Below are 17,693 nucleotides of genomic sequence, written 5' to 3' on the forward strand. Positions count from 1 at the left end.
GGCATCAGTCCAGAGTCCAGAATGTGAAATGTGCTGGCCTAAACTGCGTGCAGCGTAGTTGTAGCCGTGGTGGTCCCAGGATATTAGACAGACCAGGCGGGTGAGGTCAGACCTGAAGAAGAGCTCTGTGCGGCTCAAAAGCTCGTCTCTCTCGCCCGCAGAAATTGGTCCACTAAAAGATGTTACCTCACCCACCTGGTCTCTCCAAGTCAAAATTGTCAGTTCGGCCTTAGCCTTGGCGTATTTCAGCAAGATCAAAAATACTGCACCCACAGATCAGGCAGTTAGCCGTCCCACTGCTATATTCTGCATATATAGTTCATTTGCAGGCCCCCCCAGAACCAGCTGATATAATATTGCCAAGGCTCTTCATTTTCTTGTTTTATTTTTGTTTGAGGTTTCCTGGGAATTTATCCGTTTATTTAAAAAAATGTAAAATGTGTGAAAATTAGTGCAAACTGCCAGTAAAGGGCCAGCAGGTGAGGGGAGAGAGGGAGGGGATCTGTACTCATGGGGGGGCAGCAAGTGGGGAGGGAGAGAGCGGATCTCGGTCTCAGGCCAGGGGGGGGAAGGGAGGGTGTCTGAACAGCGCCCAGCACAATGGTGGGACGGAGTCTGAAACCCTTTCTCACTCATTTTCTGAACTACACGAGATTTCACAGGTGGTGGCTTCCTTTTTAATGGTTTTCACATAGTCTGCACACACACAACCGTGCGTGCGTAGTTACATGGACTATGTACACCCACACGGAGTGTGCACACCCACACTATCCTGCACACTCACTGCCGGTATAGTGATTGCCCTCGCACATTGACTGCACACACGCACACAGGCTGATTGAACACGTACACAATTGCGTGTACACACATTGCCTGCCTACACACACGGACAGCCTCTGACTTTACACCCCCACACCGACTGCATTCATACACACTGACTCCACACACACACACTAACCACACACACGGAGATAGAAACGGAGATTCTGGGTAAGGTCAAAGCAGAAATCACACTGTGTGCTTTCTTCTTCTTTGTAAAAAAAGCCCCACAAATGCCCCGTTTATGCTAAGAAACACACCCCAAGGGTTTATATAGAGAGACCCACAATCAGCTCATTTCCAGCTGCCCCAGACTGAGCACTTTAAACCAGTCTTTCCTTGTTTGCAGATCGTTCCTGTCTGCACACTGAGGCAGGAGGCAGAGATGCCTGAGCCCTTTGGGAAAAGGGCTGGAGCAGATCAGTGACTGAATGCCATTCATTTGTGCTTCCTCTTGTTTTCCTTGCTAGATCTTTTAAGACAGAAGCAGAACTCAGACACTCCAAAAGCCCCAGAGCTGGGGGAAGAAGTTGATTTTAATCCAGAGCAGGAATCAGAGACTCGGGGTCACCCAGAACCAGAGGAGAGGGACATTTCCCAAGGTATTTGCACTTACAAGCTTGTCTCTGCAAGGGATACAGTCCAGGAAAGAAATGTAACTTTGTCCTCCGTATTCCACTGCCAGGGGAGAGCCCCATTAGCCGCCACATGAAGGACATTCAAGACTCCTCTGATGTACACAGAAATTGCAATAGCCTGAGATTTAGCTGTACAATGAAGTAACCTGCACTCACTCCCCCTGCATATGGCAGGTGCTGGGGGATCCAGGGTGCATGGGGGTGTATAGGGCTGGTAGTGAGAGAAACTCAGTGCCTGCAAATCATGAAGGAGATGGGAAGAGCATCTGTCTGGTTTGTGCATGGAGGTGGGGACTGACCAGTTGTGGGAGGGTAAATTGAGGTAGAGTGGGCTATCCAGCCAATAATACAATGGTGATCAGGAGGGGGTGGGAGAGACGCATATCCTTATATGCAGAAGTACGAGCTAATGGGTATGGCCTCTGGTCCTAACATGGGAGTGAAGGGGGCAGTCTGGGCTCCAGTTTATACCATAAGAAGGACCAGACTGGGTCAGACCAATGGTCCATCTAGCCCAGTATCCTGTTTTCCAACACTGGCCAATACCAGATGCTTCAGAGGGAATGAACAGAACGGGGCAATTATCGGGGTGATCCATCCCCTGTTGTCCAATACCAGCTTCTGGCAGTCAGCCAGAGAGTACGGGGTGACTGCAATGTTCAGGCCATTATGTCAAGTGTAGCAGGGAAGAAGAGTCTGTGACTTGTAGTTGAGAGCAAGATGGGGCATGGTGAAAGGGGGAACACTTAATATTGGGGGATGATCGCAAGAGTAACAGGGCAGAGTTAAGGTTAGAGGTGGGTGGACATGGATAAAGGGGCAGAGTTAAAGATGGAGGATGGTGGAATGGCTTAATGGGGCAGAGTTAAGGTTAGAGGAGGGTGTGTATGGGTAAAGGGGCAGAGTTAAGGTTGGGGATGGGTGGTGTGAAGGTGTAAGGGGTTAGAGTTAAACTTGCAGGGGTGAACATCTGGAAATGGGCACAGTTAAAGTTGGAGGAGGCTGAACATGAGTAAATGTCATGTTCTTATTTTTTTCCTGCAGAGAGAAGACGAGCCACACAGGGAGTTCTGGAGAAGTTGAACTTGGAGCAATATAGAAGCAGGCAGCTCAGACTGAGGGATCTCCAGGAGATCAGCCCAGAGAGCAGAGAGACCTGGGCTCCTATGACATTAGGGGATTTACCATGGCATTTCCTGAGGAAACTCATGGCTCTGAATGGGACGGCCAGAAACACAAGGCTTGTGCATGAGGCAACTGATGATCAAGAGACCAGTGAGGAGCAGGAAGTACATATTGATTACAATAATCTTTCTCTGAGTAACATGGACAGTAGAAATTCTCTGCACCCCCTCGATGTTCTGTGTGCTGTTCTGCTTTGCTCAGACAGTTTCCTACAGCAGGAGATCCTGTCCAAAATGTCCATGTGCCAGTTTGCCCTCCCTCTGCTGCTACCTGCCCTCGACACCCCCAAGTGCACCCTACTGCTGTGGGCCATGAGGGACATTGTGAGGAAGTGGAGGCCGCACTCCCTGGCAGAGAGCAGAGGGTTCAGAGAGGAGAGCCTTGTGTTCACGTCAATGCCAACCATTTCCTTTGTACGGCTGGGGAGCTGCAGCTTCTCCAAGTCCAAACTCCTCAATGACATTCTGAGCCTCTCCCAGCAGCCCCACGATTTCTTCATCCATCGCGACATGGAATCTGGGAACATCCCTCGGGAAATTGCAAATGGGCTGGTCGAGATTTCCTGGTATTTCCCTTCTGGGAAGGCGAGCTCAGATCTTTTCCCAGAACCCGTTGCAGTTACAAATCTGCGCGGAGACATTGAGTCGCACTGGCTGCAGTTCAGCTTTTTAACAGCGGTCTCCTCCGCAGTGTTCATTGTTACTGAAAGTATCAACGAGAGACAATATGCACTGTTATCATCTCTGCAGGGATCAGCCACTAAATACTACTTCATCTTTAACTGCAAGATTGAGAAACCCGAGGAGACCCTGGGATTCCTTTATAAATTAGAGTCTGTGCTGAAACTAGACAAACCAAGTGTGCTGATGAGAGAGAACACCCTCAATCATGCTCAGTTTGTGGAGAAGCTGCAGTTCACCATTGCAAGCCCAATGGAGTCCTCTCTCAAGAGAACCTCCATCGCAGACACGGCTGTGACAGCACGAGAATTAGGTATCCGGGTGGATGAGGACTGTGAGGAATGCCAAAGTGCGAGCAAACGGGTGGCAGGAATCACAGCGGAAATAAAGGACGTGGCAAAGTACAAGAGGGAAATGTTGAGGCTCCCGGGGGATCGGTGCACAAAGTTGGCCAAGGCGGAGAAAGAGCTGTGCCAAATGCAACGGCAAGGGGACGCCGCCATTGGGCTCCAGACGTCTCAGCAAAGAGAGGAATGGTTGGACTTATATACCCAGCAGTATAAATATGAGCTTACTGATGGGATGGTCAAGTTTATTGCTGGGCTAGGAAAACTCTCTCAAGTGGAAACACATTACTTTCTAAAGTGGATGAAATACCATCTGGGTCATATTGCTCAGGGCAATCTCTCCAGCCTGCAGGCAGACTATAAGAAGAAATGTCATACTAGAGGGGATGCAGTTCTGCATGAACCAATTTCCTCCAGTCCCTTAGGGGTGGAGCATTTCATGCGTGGGTTGGGGCAGTTTTATGAAGCTGAGTGTGCAATGATGAAGGAAGGAAAAAAGCTAAAAACCCAAAGACAACTCATTCATCTCCCAGGCATAGCTGCTGACCTGATGCTGGAAGGGTTTCCTCTAGAACTGATCGATGGAGACGTATCCAACATCCCACTGCAGTGGGTGACAGATGTTCTGATCCAGCTCCATGCCAAGCTGCGGGGAAGGTCCAGAATGCTGGTTCTAACGGTGCTGGGAGGGCAGAGCACTGGGAAATCCACCCTCCTCAACACCATGTTCGGCCTGCAGTTTGCAGTGAGCAGTGGCCAACGTACACGAGGAGCCTTCATGTCAGTCATTAAAGTGGCAGAGAACTTTCGGCAGGAGCTGGGCTGTGATTTCATCCTGGTGATAGACACAGAAGGCTTGAAAGCCCCTGAACTGGCCAAGTTGGAGGACAGTTATCAACGTGACAACGAACTGGCCACCCTGGTGATTGGACTGAGTGACATAACCATAGTTAACATGGCCATGGAGAATGCCAGCAACATGCAGAGAGTTCTGCAAATTACGCTAGATACACTTCTGAAAATCAAGAAAATCAGGCAACATCCAAACTGCCAATTTGTGCATCAGAAAGTCAGTGATGTGTCCGCACATGAACAAACCACGGGAGACAGGTATCCGCTCCGGGAGCTGCTAGATGAAATAACCACAGCTGCAGCTTGTACAGAAAAAGGAATCAGGAAAATGAAATTTCCTGGTATTATATTTAATGATGCAGAGAAACACAATTGGTACATCCCTGACTTGTGGCATGGTGTCCATCCCATGGCTCCAGTGAACCTGGGATACAGCAAGAGTGTGTTTGAGCTAAAGAAATACCTGTTTGAATACATAAGAAGATACTCATCTAATAAACCCATTAAGGACATCCCCCAGTTTAGTGAATGGGTAAGGAGCTTGTGGAATGCTATAAAACATTCAAATTCTACCTTCAGCTTGAGAAATAGCTTTGTGGCTCACACTTATAACCAGCTGTGCACAAAGTATTCTGAATGGGAATGGGATTTCCGCAAGGAGATGCATCTCTGGGCGTCTGAGCAAGAAACTTTAATCCAGAATCAGCCTCAAGCTGAAATAGATCATGTGGCTTTAAGGAGGTTAAAACATGAAATTCAGCAGAAACTGCAGCAAGAAGAACGGAGGCTCTTGGCTTGTTTGCAAGAATACATTGAAAGTGGAGCTGCAAATGTGCTTCTGACAGGGAAGTACAAGGAAGATTTCATCAGGAGCACCAATGGCCTGAGGAAAGAACTCAGAAGGTACTGGTTCAGAAAGTGTGAAGAAGCACTTGACAGCCAAAGCAGCCCAGAGAGATTGAGCCATCAGATCCAAGCCATGAACATGAAAACAATGAAAGGGAAAGAGGACGGTCTGTTGGGACACTGCAGGAAAAGAAACCTTTTCTCGGAAAGGGACACCTTTCAAAAGGGGATCAGGATATTCTGTGAGGAGTGTCTGAGGCCTGCGCTGGTGGATTACGTTAATAGGATGCTTGGTATAAAAATAGTGGACAATTTTCGCAGAAGTGCACAGGGGATTGGATATGCCAATCGGAGCTTCTTCCAGTTTTGGTTGCTGAGCAGACTCTTGGAGGAGATGAACTTTGATGGCTATGTGAAATATATTAATAACTACGAAGAGTTTGCCAAAACTTGGATATGGACACACCTGTTAGATCACTACAAAGAGACTAGGGGCGTGGAAGATTTGGAGACAGAGCTTCTGTCCACAGTAATAAAGAAAAGCAGAGAAGCTCTGGAGAAATCCAAGACTCAGACTGACTTTTTAGGCAGCTTTTTCAAATATTTGCAAAGGGATCTTGTAATATCCAGGGACAGCTTAGGCAGAATCCAGCTTATTAACACAATAAATACAAACCAGTTTCCCACTGCTGTTCAAGGCTTTCTGCCTGCACTTGAGCAAGCAATCTTATCCCAGTTTAAAGACTTGGATGTTGAGTCTAAGCTCTCCATCCTGCCTCTGAAGCCCCAGGAGGAGATCTTTAAGCACGTGTTTGGCTGTGGGAAGTGCTGTCCGTTCTGTAAAGTCCCCTGTGAAGCGGAAGGCACCGATCACAAAATTCATTTTGCATCAGTCCACCGGCCCCAAGGGTTAATGAAACCCAGGAGAGTCTTCTTACCCTGTTTGGCACATGGCCCAAAACTTGACTATTCTCCGTGCTATTTTGAATGGCTTATCAGGGATTCCCACGTCCACATAGGTTACCGCCATTGTTTTTGTGAAGATAACAATGCCTTGCGCTGTTGTTCCCCAGCAGATTCCAGCTACAAAACTTCCAACTATTGGAAGTTTGTTTTCAAGGAGTTCAACCAACAGTTTGCTAGAGAGTATGGTACTAAACCAGCCGATCTGCCCAGGGACTGGGGTAATATAACCCAAGAGCAGGCACTGAAAAGTTTAGAGGAAGCTTTTAAAGGGGCAATCTCAGTGCCAGGTCAAAACTGGCTCCAGGTTGTACAAAAGAAACCTAAGGTGTTTCCATGAAACATATTAAATAAAATTCTAATGGAAATAGAATAGTAATTATTCCTGTAGCTCAAGTGGTAGAAGTGCATGCTGGGAAATTGGACATCTGTGGGTCAAACCCCATTTATTACCTATAGGGAGGAGTTTTATGGTTGCATGTGACAGAATTGGATTTCCCAGTTTTATTTTTTAAATACCGAAATATTTAATTATTATTATTTATTTAAATGGATTGCTGTAGCGCCTAGAAGCCCTAATCATGGACCAGAACCCTGATGTACCAGGCACTGTACAAACAAAATAAAAGGGCAGGTCCTGTGCCACAAAACTTGAAAAATTTAATTCACACATTGAGAAAAATCTCTCTTCAACTGGGCGTTAGAGTTAAAAGCTGTTATAAAAAAGGGTGACCCAGTTGTTAGGGTGCTAACTTGAAAGACTCGGGTTCAATTCCCTGCTCTACCACAGACTTGTCGTGTGACCTTGGGACAGTCACTTAGCCGACCTGTGCCTCAGTTTCCCCATCTGTACAATGGAGAGAATAGCTCTGCTCTGCCTCACTGTGGGGGGATGTGGAAACAAATGCATGGAGAATTGTGAGGGGCTCAGATACTGCAATAAAGGGGACTTGTCAATCGATGATGCAACAAAACACAGGGTGCTCCGCTTTTCCGCAATTGCGGGTGCAGAGTTAAGAATGACTCCCTGCTGCAGCAACTCAACGGCAAGATGGGGCTATGGCTGGCCAAAGCTGATCAGCGGAGCCGGGGAAAGTATGTAGCACCCTCTCAAGGGACATAACAGCGAATCCCACCGAGCACTGTGGTTTTCTGTGGCAGAATATCTCAAGATACTTTGCCTGTGGTGGACTGGCTCTGTACTACGGGGTTGTGTTTATAGGGCCTGAACCAAAAGTGGTCTGAGCATTGGCCTGCTAAACCCAGGGTTGTGAGTTCGATCCTTGAGGGGGCCATTTAGGGATCTGGGGCAAAAATTGGGGATTGGTCCTGCTTTGAGCAGGGGGTTGGACTAGATGACCTCCTGAGGTCCCTTCCAACCCTGATATTCTATTATTCTATTCTATGAAAAGGCATGGACATTTGAACATCGCTGGACTTTGGAGCAGGCCTGTAACACACAATCCAGCCCGGAATATGGTGCAGATTCAGCGATGCTTTGTCCAGCCAAATCAAGAACCACATGTGATCTATGTTTCTATTTTGATTATGGGAACAGGGTTTTAGACTGTAAACCCCATACTGTCTATATTCCTTTAAAGAAACTGTATATACTTCCTTAAAACAAAATAAAAAAATACTGATTTTTTTTTAATCCTGTGTGAAACAAGAATAATTTTGCATCTAAAGAAATAAACTGCAGAAAGACCCACAGGGACGATTTATTTTGTGTGCAAATTGGTCCTGATTCAGCAAAGCCCTTAAGACCAGATCCTCAAAAGGTACTTAGGTGCCTAATTTCCAGGGGAAGGGGTTAGGTTTCAGGTTCCATCCCTCACCTAGCTGGGCTTCAATTCTTCTTGATGCTTGCGCAGATGTGGAGGAAAAGAACCTGTACATCTAAAGGCACAGTGGGTTTGGAATCATGGCAAGAGCAAGTCAGGGAAGGGGCTGTGGACTGAATTAATCACTGATGTTAAATGGGAATCTAGCTCCTCAACCCCTTAGGCAGCTTTGAAATTCTCCGGCTAAAATTTGAGATCCTACTAGAGCTGTGCATAGGATGGAGTTTTCAGATCACTGGCTATTTAATTTTTATTTTAAAATATTCATTTTGTGTGGAACCGAAAACAATTAAAAAATAAAAACCATCTGATGGCTCAGAAAGTCAGACCCAAAATGAATTCTTGTCTAACAACATGGCTCATGACCCAAAATGAAATTTTTCAATTTTGAACATTTTTAAACATTTTTGAAAATAAAAGTCAGTCCACTGCACCCAGGATAATGAGTCACTTTTTCAGGGTGTTTACAGGGCACTCCCACGAGGCGTGAGGGACTGTGTGGGTGAAAGCCCAAAGGTGCCTGTTTGGAAGTGTATCAGATGGGTGCTGGAAGCTGCCATCATGGGCCAGCTGAAGGCAGGAGTTGACCTTTATAGTGAAAGGAAGATGATAGGTCGGGTGGGGATTAGCCATGAAGGGCCTTGAAAGGGACGACAAGCAGCTGACATGTGACATGATGGAGAAGGGAAAGCTAGTGGAGGGATGCAGAGAGAGGTGATGTGGCCAAAGGGATGGGCCATGTTCGGAACGGCTACGTGCAAGACAACATTGCCTTAGTCAAGGTCAGAGAGAAGGATGCTTCAGTAATTGAGAGCAGAGATGACACCGGTTTTAGCTGTGTCGTTGGATGGGAAAGGCCATATCTTAGAGACGTTCTGCAGAACAAATTGTCAAGATTTAGACATGGCCCTCTCTCTAGTTCCCGCAGGCACCGACTTTCCAATGTGCTGGGGGGTGCTCGACCCCCGGCTCTGCCCCAGGCCCTGCCCCCACTCCACCCCTTCCCCCCAGCGTCCCGCCCCACCTCGTCCCGCCCCACCTCTTCCCACCTCCCTCTCCACCCCCGTCCCGCCTCTTCCTGCCCCATTCTGCCTTCTCTCCCGAGCGCACCATATCCTCGCTCCTCCCCAGAGCCGCCTGCATGCCGTGAAACAGCGACGAGCAGGAGGTGTGGGGAGGGAGTGGGAGGCGCTGATAGGCGGGGTCTGCCAGTGGGCAGGAGGCACTGGGGGGAGGGGGAGCTACTGATGGGGGGTTGCCAGTGGGTGCTTAGCAGCCACCATTTTTCCCCTGTGGGTGCTCCAGCCGCAGAGCACCCACGGACTCCGCGCCTATGCTAGGCCCTCACATCCAGGCTGAGTCCAGTAGGATGGTGGTGTTGTCCACCGTGGCTGAGAAAAGAGGGAGGCACCAGTGGGGAGGGCCTGGGAGAGAAAGATTAAGAGCTCTCCTTTAACCATGCTGTGCTTAAGCTGATGAAGAAACATCCCCAAGGGGATGTCACAGAGATAGGCCAAGACTTCAGCTGGTACAGAAGGAGACTGGTCTGGAGTAGAGAGCTAGATCCGTGAGTTGTTAGCATCAAGATGTTAGCTGAGTTTGTGTTGGATGTAAAGCTACGATGTTAATATTTTTAGTTATATTTAAAAAACAGAGTTGAGTGCTCATAAGTTATGGTGGAAAATAAGATATTCTATGCCATGAGAGATTCTGATAATTTCGACATTCGTTTTTTCATACTGATTCGGGACTAAAGTCAAAATTCTGCATTTTTGTCACAGAATGAAAAATTCTGAAAAAATTTCCATTCTGAAATGGCAAACTGTTCCGCTTTGAGCCAGTTCGACATTCAACCACCTCTGACTCCGGTGCCGCAGAGCTTCCCGGGAGTGGTAGGCCAGAAACCCCACACCTTCATTCTCTGCTATGTGAGGCTGTCAAGATTCCTTCCCCACTCTGAACTCTAGGGTACAGATGTGAGGACCAGCATCAAAACCTGCTAACCTTACTTTTACCAGCTTAGGTTAAAACTTCCCCAAGGTACAAATTATTTTACCCTTGGATTTCCACTGCCACCACCGAACTTTCCTGAAAAAACGTAGTTTGGACACGTCTTTCCCGCCAAAATCCTCCCAACCCTTGCACCCCACTTCCTGGGGAAGGTTTGGTAAAAATCCTCACCAATTTGCATAGGTGACCACAAACCCAAACCCCTGGATCTTAGAACAATGAAAAAGCATTCAGTTTTCTTACAAGAAGACTTTTAAAAAAAGTAAAAAAGGAATCATCTCTGTAAAATCAGGATGGTAAATACCTTACAGGGTAATTAGATTCAAAACATAGAGAATCCCTCTAGACAAAACCTTAAGTTACAAAAAAGACACACAGACAGGAATATTCATTCAGCACAGCTATTTTCTCAGCCATTTCAAAAAATCATAATCTAACACATACCTAGCTAGATTACTTACTAAGTTCTAAGACTTCATTCCTGTTCTGTCCCCAGCAAAAGCATCACACAGACAGACACAGACCCTTTGTTTTTCTTCCTCCTCCCAGCTTTTGAAAGTATCTTGTCTCCTCATTGGTCATTTTGGTCTGGGAGGAACTCCCCACAGTCAGCGTGGGCGACCGAGACCGGCTAGAGTTGCCTCTCACCCTGGCTGAGTTCTCGGAAGCCCTCCATCGCATGCCCACCAATAAACCTCGGGGCATGGACGGGCTGACCGTGGAGTTCTACCGCGCGTTCTGGGACATCCTTGGCCCAGACCTAGCCACTGTGTGGGCTGAGTCTTTGCAGGGCAGGGTCCTCCCTCTTTCGTGCAGGCGAGCTGTGCTCGCCTTGTTGCCGAAGAAGGGGGACCTCCGCGATTTACGAAATTGGCGTCCCGTCTCACTCCTTAGCACGGACTACAAAATTGTAGTGCAAGCAATCTCGCTGCGGCTAGGGTCCGTGATGGCGGACGTGATCCACCCAGACCAGACCTATACTGTCCCGGGTCGCAGCATTTTTGACAACCTATTTCTAGTCCGAGACCTTTTGGAACTCAGGCGTAGAGACGGTCTGTCGTTTGCCCTCCTGTCTCTCGATCAGGAGAAGGCATTCGATAGAGTAGACCATGAGTACCTCCTGAGCACTCTGCAGGAGTTTGGATTCGGACCTCAGTTTGTGAGTTTTCTCTGGGTGCTGTACGCCTCCGCGGAGTGTTTGGTTAGGCTCAACTGGACCCTGACTGAACCGGTCAGCTTCGGGCGAGGAGTGCGGCAGGGGTGCCCCCTCTCGGGCCAGCTGTACGCTCTGGCGATCGAGCCTTTCCTCTGTCTCCTCCGCAGGAGGCTGACAGGGTTGGTGCTGTGGGAGCCGGAGCTGCGGCTGGTCCTGTTGGCGTACGCCGATGACCTGCTCCTCGTGGTCCAGGACCCGGGCGACTTGGCGCAGGTGGAGGCTTGCCAGGCCATCTATTCGGCAGCCTCCTCCGCCCGAGTCAACTAGGTCAAGAGCTCTGGCTTGGCGGTGGGGGACTGGCAGCAGGTGAGCTCCCTCCTACCCGCGCTTCAGACCATCCAGTGGAGTGCAGGTCCACTGCTCTACCTAGGCATTTACCTTTCTGCCACGCACCCTTCCCCACCGGAGAACTGGCAGAATTTAGAGGGTGGGGTGATGGAGCGGCTCCGGAAATGGACGAGGCTACTCCGATGTCTCTCCCTCCGAGGGAGAGCACTGGTGCTTAACCAACTAGTCCTGTCCACGCTCTGGTACCGGCTCAACACCCTGGTCCCGGCCCCGGGTTTCCTGACCAACCTCCGGACATCGATTCTAGAGTTCTTTTGGTCAGGAATGCACTGGGCCCCTATTGGGGTTCTTCATCTACCCCTGAAGGAAGGAGGGCAGGGCCTGAAGTGTCTGCACACTCAGGTCCGTGTCTTCCGGCTCCAGGCCCTGCAGAGGCTCCTTTATAGTGCAGGTAGTTCGACGTGGAGCAGACTGGCACACGCCTTCCTGCGCCGCTTCCAAGGGCTCCGATATGACCGGCAGCTCTTTTATCTCTGTCCGAGAGGTTTTCCGCGAGACCTCTCCGGGCTGCCGGTCTTCTACCAGGACCTCCTCCAGACCTGGAAACTGTTCTCAACGACCAGGTCCGTGGCGGCCACCGTGGGAGCAGATCTCCTCGCGGAGCCCCTGCTACACAACCCCCAGCTCCGTGTGCAGGTGGCGGAGTCCCGCTCGGCGCGCCAGAGTTTGGTCCTGGCGGAAGTCACGAGAGTCGGAGACCTCCTGGACTACGACCGGGGAGACTGCCTGGATCCCCTGACGCTCGCCCGGCGCATGGGGCTCTCCAGACCTCATACCCCCTGGCGTGTACTTCAGGAGGTGAAGGCCGCCTTGACGCCCGCTGCTCGGGCTTATCTTAATCGAGCACTGCGCGAGGGCGCACCCTGCCCACCCTCTACCCCAGGCCCGCCGGACCTTTCAATTGAGCCCCTACCCCGTAGATCCCAACAAACCCCTCACCCTTTCACTGCGAGACGGCTGCATGAAATACAGCCGGTCAGCTTCCAAATCGCGCCAGGGAAATATTTATACACACTCACGCTTCACACCCTTCACACCCACACTCTGGTGTCCCACCCCAATACAAAGTGGCGGGACCTCCTGCCACCTTTGGAGGGTGAGCAACCTCGGTGGGCCACCCTGTATTCCACCTTGGTCCCGAGGCCCGTCAGGGACATTAGTTGGCGGCTTCTTCACGGAGCTGTGAGCACGGGCGTGTTTTTGACACGGTTCACCCCCATCCTGGATACTTGCCCTTTTTGCAATGTGAGGGAAACCCTGGCGCACATATATTTAGAGTGTGCCAGATTGCAGACCCTTTTCCGGCTCCTCACGAATATTTTTATTATGCTTTTGGCTACACTTTTCCCCTCACCTTTTTATTTACACACTCCCCATCCGTGGCCCCACAAAATCGCGAGATCTCCTGCTTAACCTCCTCCTAGCCTTAGCTAAAACAGCCATTTATAAAACCAGAGAGGGGAGGTTGGCTAATGAAGCGTCCTGCGATTGTAGGGCCGTTTTCCGATCCTCAGTACATTCACGTATCCGGGCAGAGTTCCTCTGGGCGGCGTCCATCGACTCCCTTGACACCTTCAAGGAGCGGTGGGCGCTGTCCGAGGTTCTCTGCTCGGTGACCCCGTCCGGTTCCCTCCGCCTGACCCTTTGATTGAGGGGAAGAGCAAGAGGCCCCAGCCCCAGCCGTTGCCGCTGTGGATACCATCATCATTGTCACCTAGGAGGGGTCCTAAAACACGTGGGTGTAATGCCCCCCACCCCAAACCACCAACCCCGCAGCCGTGCTCATCTTGTCGGGCACTCTCAGGAGAGGAATAATCGGTGACACTGGGCGTGGCACTAGGTAACTCGAGGGGGTGGAAGACCACGAGTGTCGAGGAAGCCCCCCCGCTCTGGGCCCAGGCTAGCCTGAACACTTCTCCCTCCTGAAGGCTGCTGTGTTATACCTTCTGTTTGCTCTGGTTTGTTGCATAGTTTTGCTTTATCCTCTGGTGATTTTTTGTAAGTGTTACACAAATAAAATTCTTTTCTGCTTCAAAAAAAAAAAATTGGTCGTTTTGGTCAGGTGCCAGCGAGGTTACCTTTAGCTTCTTAACCCTTTACAGGTGAGAGGATTTTTCCTCTGGCCAGGAGGGATTTTAAAGGGGTTTACCCTTCCCTTTATATTTATGACAGGGGCGCTGTGCTGCAGGGTGCCAGATGGGGGGCTCAGTAGGGGGTCCCCCTCGTGCCACACTGGAGTGAGCACGGTCTGCCGCAGGAGAGCGCCCCTTATCATCTCGTGGGCATTGGGGACTGTACTGAGTGTGAAGGGGAAGTGGCTGCACCCTGCAGCACAGCGCCCCCAGCAGCTGGCTCCAAGGAACTGCGCTACCAGCCCCCTTTCCCGCCTGCCCCTGGCCAACCCAAACCCGTTTGGCTCAGGAGAATGGTTCTGAGAGAGCCCCGTTGGCGGGCTCAGCCTAGCCAATGCGTCCCACGGTTCCTTGCGTGGGGCGTGCTACCGCCGCCCTGATTAGACGATTCAAACACATGTGCTCTGGGTCACGAAGTGGGTGAGGGATGGACTCGGGGGCCATCAATCACACCAGCAGCAGGGTATTTGAACAAGAAGGAGCCCTCGATAAGGCCACTCCCTGCTGGCTCGCACGGCACAGCTTGACTGACCTGCATATAAAACAGGAGGGTTTATTAGTCGACAGGAACACTATCTAGAACAGAACTTCTTAGCACCGAAAGCAGGAACAGGCAGTAAAGTCCATCTTGGGGGAGGGGAGCCCTGGCCCTCCCTCTGAATCCCAAGCCAGGAGAGACTGGCCACTTTCCAGAGCTGCCATCATGATATATCACAACTGGCTGACATGTCCCCTCTATTCCTACCTGGCACAATTTGGAAGTTCATGGCACTTTCAGTTCTGCCAGCTGTTTGATCTTCAGGAGTAGCTCCGTCAGCTGGTAGCAGCAGAAGGGTCTTATCCTCTCTGGGAGCCAGTGCACTACAAGGATATGTCTACACTGCATTGTAAGCCTGGTCTGTGGGGCTTGTGGACTCGGTGGGTATGTCTTCGCTGAAATAAAACCCCCACAGCTGGCCGGGGTCAGCTGACTTGGGCTCAGGCAGCAGGGCTATAAAATTGCAGTGTAGACATCTGGGCTTGGGCTCCAGCCTGGGCCTGTGAGGTGCCAGGGGGCCCGAGCTCCAGCCCGAGCCAGCACATCTACATTATGACTGGTTTCAGAGTAACAGCCGTGTTAGTCTGTATTTGCAAAAAGAAAAGGAGGACTTGTGGCACCTTAGAGACTAACCAATTTATTTGAGCATGAGCTTTCGTGAGCTACAGAGCTTATGCTCAAATAAATTGGTTAGTCTCTAAGGTGCCACAAGTCCTCCTTTTCTTTTTGCACATCTACATTGCAATGTTATAGCACCTCAGCCTGAGTGCTGTGAGCCCAAGTCAGCTGCCCCGGGACAGCCATGGGGGTCTGTCATGGAGTCACAGGACCGATGCTCTGGAACTGCTCCGAAGGGAGCCAGTCAGGACTCTTGTTTAGCGTGTCTCCTCTCTCTGAGCTTCAAGCTCGGGGCTTGCTTACCTATTAAACCCCTAGACAGTAGAAATAGTGAGAGGGGAAACAGAACCATCTACAGCTCTCAAGGGTAGTGAAATCCAGACATGGGAGGAGTTCTTTAGGGTAGGGTAACAGGGGCACTTGCCTCTGGAGCAGCTCCTGCTGCCACGTGCGGTACCGCAGGCCCTTTCCCATTCCTGGGACCCCCAGGATGGGCTGCTGACATCACCTGGCAGGTCTTCAGTGAGGCAGCCCTCTGACTGGGTCACTCTCAGCAGTCAAAATGAACCCCTTCCAGGGTAGCACAGAGTCCAACAAAACGGTCTGTCTGCCCTCCCCCTCGCCAGCCCTAAGGCAGGGCCAGGCTGGGCCAAGACAGGACCTGCTAAGCACCTTTTATCTGAGCCTGCTAGGCTCACATTGGCTGCATCCCTGTGCAGCCTCCCTTGGCAGACCTAGAGGGCCTTCCTCTGACGCTGCTTGTGTGGGGCAGGGTGTAGGAAGACCAGGGGTTCTCCAGCAGGGGGCAACAAAGGCCCAGGAGCACCCCAGCACAGGTCGCAATCCGCATCGAATTCCGGGTGCAGGGATTTGGACAGAATATCAGGAAAACCCCTTGTGGGATGCATCGGAGTCGGGAATCGCCTCCCAAGACCAGGGCTGGGATCTGGAGCCATTTAAAATTGACATTAAGATTAAGATTGAGCAAAGCCTTGGAAAGCTGATTGTAGGGAACAATTCTGTACTGGAAGAGCACGGGGGATAGACTCTGAATAGCTCATAGCGCCCCCTAGCGCAGCATTGAGGTCAGCACTGACTGCCAGGGGAGAGCACCCCCTACTGAGCCCCCCAGCTGGCACCCTGCAGCACAGCGCCCCCTGGTGCCACACTGGAGTGAGCACGGTCTGCCGCAGGAGAGCGCCCCTTATCATCTCGTGGGCATTGGGGACTGTACTGAGTGTGAAGGGGAAGTGGCTGCACCCTGCAGCACAGCGCCCCCTAGCAGCTGGCTCCAAGCAACTGCGCTACCAGCCCCCTTTCCCGCCTGCCCCTGGCCAACCCAACCCCGTTTGGCTCAGGAGAATGGTTCTGAGAGAGCCCCGTTGGCGGGCTCAGCCTAGCCAATGCGTCCCACGGTTCCTTGCGTGGGGCGTGCTACCGCCGCCCTGATTAGACGATTCAAACACATGTGCTCTGGGTCACAAAGTGGGTGCGGGGTGGACAGTAGATGGTTGGACTTGGGGACCATCAATCATGCCAGCAGCAGGGTATTTGAACAAGAAGGAGCCCTCGATATGGCCACTCCCTGCTGGCTCGCATGGCACAGCTTGACTGACCTGCTGCGCGGAGTCTAGGTAAGTAACTGTGCCTCGGCCTTTTCTCCTGCGTTCTCTGGCCGTCCGGCCCTTATCAGGGGCAACGGTGGCTGGCTCTGCATTCCTCTGGGCCCCCTGAACTGTACATCGATGTCTTCCGCAAACCGACTGGCAAGTCGTGCATTGTGGAATTCAGGGGACACTGTGCTTTAGTTATAATCCTAAATGCTCCATGACTGGCTGGCTCAGAGAATAGGCTCGGGACCTTTTCCCCTCAAGGGGGTGCTGGCTCTGATCCAGCCCCAGGACAGGGGACTGGCTGGTTTAGGGGATCAGGGAATGGGATGCGGGCCTTTGCTTTCTCAGAACAACAGCTCTGATCCAGTCCCAGGGCAGGGGGACTGGCTGGCTCACGGGGCAGGGAATGGGACACAGGAGCTTTCTTCTCAGCCAAAGTGGAAAGAAGATCCAGGACCCCTGGATCGCAATCTTCCACTGTAACCATTAAACCACAGTCCCCCCGAGAGCTTGGAATAGAACCCAGGAGTCCTGTATTCTAGCCCTCCCCCCCGCCCCCTCTCTAACCCACTAGACTCCACCTCCCTCCCAGAGCCAGGGATAGAACCAGGAGTCCTAGCTCCCAGCCCCAACCCAATGGGCCCCACTACCCTCCCAGAGCCAGGGATAGAACCCACAAGTCTTGACTCTCATCCCCCCCGATGTAACCCCCTAGACGCCGCTCTCCTCCCAGAGCCAGGGCTAGAACCAGGAGTCTAATGTCCATTCCCCTGTCTTCTAACCACTAGCTCACCCAACTAGCTCAGCCTCCTGTGTGCTGTTACCACGGGGCTACCAAGACGTCAGGCACCTTATAAATATCACAGGGACACCTACATGTCAGGTTTTCATCAGACGGTAGCACTCAGAGGATGTATCTACACCAGCTTTTCCCTGCAAACTAGACCCGGCGCTAGCAATCCTCAGCGCTTTCCCTGTCCCGTCCTCTAGAACGGCTGCTGTGAGCCTTGCCTGTTTTAGAGCTCCCTCCATGGCTACCGGCAA

The sequence above is a fragment of the Lepidochelys kempii genome, chromosome 6 (genome assembly GCF_965140265.1).
Source record: "Lepidochelys kempii isolate rLepKem1 chromosome 6, rLepKem1.hap2, whole genome shotgun sequence".
NCBI classification, from domain to species: Eukaryota; Metazoa; Chordata; order Testudines; family Cheloniidae; genus Lepidochelys; species Lepidochelys kempii.